We start from the raw sequence: 4,450 nt of genomic DNA, 5'->3' as shown, positions 1-4,450 counted from the left end.
GGTCGCGAGACACTGTGGAGGAGAGGGAGAAGGAGTCATTCAGGTCGCGAGACACTGTGGAGGAGAGGGAAAAGGAGTCATTCAGGTCACACGAGACACTGTGGAGGAGAGGGAGAAGGAGTCATTCAGGTAGTGAGACACTGTGGAGTAGAGGGAGGAGAAGTCATTCAGGTAGGGAGACACTGTGGAGGAGAAGGAGGAGGATTCATTTGTAGAGATACTGTACATTGTGACCACAGATTGAGTCTAATCCTAGCTAGACTAAAAAGCAAGTAACATCTCAATATGCATGTACAGCATCTAAGAATGACTTAATGAGTGCATCTGTTTGGGTGTTTAAATCTCAGGGACCGTCCCAAAGTAATGTAATATTGAACTGTTCAATACCTCAGAACTTTCTGTGAGGTTGAATTTACAAAAGGGAGTGTAGATGTTTCCTGTGGATCGGATTGTCTCCTGATGACGTGTTGCTGTGCCGATTGTAGCCTACTGTATGTTTTAAATGTTGTAACGCTGTAATGACTTCTGCTGTAATGTAACGCTGTAACGCTGTAACGACTACTGCTGTAATGTAACACTGTAATGGCTACTGCTGTAATGTAACGCTGTAATGACTACTGCTGTAATGACTTCTGCTGTAATGTAACGCTGTAACGCTGTAACGACTACTGCTGTAATGACTACTGCTGTAATGTAACGCTGTAATGACTACTGCTGTAATGACTTCTGCTGTAATGTAACGCTGTAACGCTGTAACGACTACTGCTGTAATGTAACGCTGTAATGGCTACTGCTGTAATGTAACGCTGTAATGACTACTGCTGTAATGACTTCTGCTGTAATGTAACACTGTAATGGCTACTGCTGTAATGTAACGCTGTAACGCTGTAACGACTACTGCTGTAATGTAACACTGTAGTGGCTACTGCTGTAACGACTACTGCTGTAATGTAACACTGTAATGGCTACTGCTGTAATGTAACGCTGTAACGCTGTAACGACTACTGCTGTAATGTAACGCTGTAATGACTTCTGCTGTAATGTAACGCTGTAACGCTGTAACGACTACTGCTGTAATGTAACACTGTAATGGCTACTGCTGTAATGTAACGCTGTAACGCTGTAATGACTACTGCTGTAATGTAACGCTGTAACGACTACTGCTGTAATGTAACGCTGTAATGACTACTGCTGTAATGTAACGCTGTAATGACTTCTGCTGTAATGTAACGGTGTAACGCTGTAACAACTACTGCTGTAATGTAACTGTCACGCCTTGGTCATTGTATTTTGTGCTTTTACACCTGCATTGTTTGCTGTTTGGGGTTTTAGGCTGGGTTTCTGTACAGCACTTTGAGATATCAGCTGATGTACGAAGGGCTATATAAATAAATTTGATTTGATTTGATTTGATTTTTGTTATATGTTTGGGTAGGTCAGGGTGTGACATGGGTTTATATGTTGTGTTTCGTATTGGGGTTTGTATTATTTGGGATCGCGGCTGATTAGGGGTGTGGTATAGGCTTGGCTGCCTGAGGCGATTCTCAATTAGAGTCAGGTGCTTATCGTTGTCTCTGATTGGGAACCGTATCAAGGTAGCCTGAGTTCGCTTTGTATTTTGTGGGTGTTTGTTCCTGTCTCTGTGTTGTAGTCATGACTACTGCTGTAATGTAACGCTGTAACGCTGTAATGACTACTGCTGTAATGTAACGCTGTAATGTAACGCTGTAACGCTGTAATGACTACTGCTGTAATGTAACACTGTAATGACTACTGCTGTAATGTAACGCTGTAACGCTGTAATGTAACGCTGTAATGACTACTGCTGTAATGTAACACTGTAATGACTACTGCTGTAATGTAACACTGTAATGACTACTGCTGTAATGTAACACTGTAATGACTACTGCTGTAATGTAACACTGTAATGACTACTGCTGTAATGTAACACTGTAATGACTACTGCTGTAATGTAACGCTGTAACGCTGTAATGACTACTGCTGTAATGTAACGCTGTAACGCTGTAACGACTACTGCTGTAATGTAACGCTGTAATGACTACTGCTGTAATGTAACACTGTAATGACTACTGCTGTAATGTAATGCTGTAATGACTACTGCTGTAATGTAACGCTGTAATGACTACTGCTGTAATGTAATGCTGTAACGACTACTGCTGTAATGACTACTGCTGTAATGTAACACTGTAATGACTACTGCTGTAATGTAACACTGTAATGACTACTGCTGTAATGTAATGCTGTAACGACTACTGCTGTAATGACTACTGCTGTAATGACTACTGCTGTAATGTAACGCTGTAATGACTACTGCTGTAATGTAACGCTGTAATGACTACTGCTGTAATGACTACTGCTGTAATGACTACTGCTGTAATGACTACTGCTGTAATGTAACGCTGTAACGACTACTGCTGTAATGTAATGCTGTAATGACTACTGCTGTAATGTAACGCTGTAATGACTACTGCTGTAATGTAGCGCTGTAACGCTGTAACGACTACTGCTGTAATGTAACGTTGTAATGACTACTACTGTAATGACTACTGCTGTAATGTAACGCTGTAATGACTACTGCTGTAATGTAACGCTGTAATGACTACTGCTGTAATGTAACGCTGTAATGACTACTGCTGTAATGTAACACTGTAACGACTACTGCTGTAATGTAACGCTGTAATGACTACTGCTGTAATGACTACTGCTGTAATGACTACTGCTGTAATGTAACGCTGTAATGACTACTGCTGTAATGACTACTGCTGTAATGACTACTGCTGTAATGACTTCTGCTGTAATGACTACTGCTGTAATGACTACTGCTGTAATGACTACTGCTGTAATGTAACGCTGTAATGACTACTGCTGTAATGTAACGCTGTAACGACTACTGCTGTAATGTAACGCTGTAATGACTACTGCTGTAATGTAACGCTGTAATGACTACTGCTGTAATGACTACTGCTGTAATGTAACGCTGTAATGACTACTGCTGTAATGTAACGCTGTAACGACTACTGCTGTAATGACTACTGCTGTAATGTAACGCTGTAATGACTACTGCTGTAATGACTACTGCTGTAATGTAACGCTGTAACGACTACTGCTGTAATGTAACGCTGTAATGACTACTGCTGTAATGACTACTGCTGTAATGACTACTGCTGTAATGTAACGCTGTAATGACTACTGCTGTAATGACTACTGCTGTAATGTAACGCTGTAACGACTACTGCTGTAATGTAATGCTGTAATGACTACTGCTGTAATGACTACTGCTGTAATGACTACTGCTGTAATGACTACTGCTGTAATGTAACGCTGTAACGACTACTGCTGTAATGTAACGCTGTAATGACTACTGCTGTAATGACTACTGCTGTAATGTAACGCTGTAATGACTACTGCTGTAATGAGTACTGCTGTAATGTAACGCTGTAACGACTACTGCTGTAATGACTACTGCTGTAATGTAACGCTGTAACGACTACTGATGTAATGTAACGCTGTAACGACTACTGCTGTAATGACTACTGCTATAATGACTACTGCTGTAATGTAACGCTGTAATGACTACTGCTGTAATGACTACTGCTGTAATGTAACGCTGTAATGACTACTGCTGTAATGACTACTGCTGTAATGTAACGCTGTAATGACTACTGCTGTAATGACTACTGCTGTAATGTAACGCTGTAATGTAACGCTGTAATGACTACTGCTGTAATGACTACTGCTGTAATGTAACGCTGTAATGACTACTGCTGTAATGTAATGCTGTAATGACTACTGCTGTAATGTAACGCTGTAATGACTACTGCTGTAATGACTACTGCTGTAATGTAACGCTGTAATGACTACTGCTGTAATGTAATGCTGTAATGACTACTGCTGTAATGACTACTGCTGTAATGACTACTGCTGTAATGTAACGCTGTAATGACTACTGCTGTAATGAGTACTGCTGTAATGTAACGCTGTAATGACTACTGCTGTAATGACTACTGCTGTAATGACTACTGCTGTAATGACTACTGCTGTAATGACTACTGCTGTAATGTAACGCTGTAATGACTACTGCTGTAATGACTACTGCTGTAATGTAACGCTGTAATGACTACTGCTGTAATGACTACTGCTGTAATGTAATGCTGTAATGACTACTGCTGTAATGACTACTGCTGTAATGACTACTGCTGTAATGTAACGCTGTAATGACTACTGCTGTAACGACTACTGCTGTAATGTAACGTTGTAATGACTACTGCTGTAATGACTACTGCTGTAATGTAACGCTGTAATGACTACTGCTGTAATGACTACTGCTGTAATGACTACTGCTGTAATGACTACTGCTGTAATGTAACGCTGTAATGTAACGCTGTAACGCTGTAATGACTACTGCTGTAATGTAACGCTGTAATGACTA

This window comes from Oncorhynchus gorbuscha, unplaced genomic scaffold (genome assembly GCF_021184085.1).
Source record: "Oncorhynchus gorbuscha isolate QuinsamMale2020 ecotype Even-year unplaced genomic scaffold, OgorEven_v1.0 Un_scaffold_4836, whole genome shotgun sequence".
In the NCBI taxonomy this organism is placed as follows: Eukaryota; Metazoa; Chordata; class Actinopteri; order Salmoniformes; family Salmonidae; genus Oncorhynchus; species Oncorhynchus gorbuscha.
Note: the sequence above shows the minus strand (reverse complement) of the source record.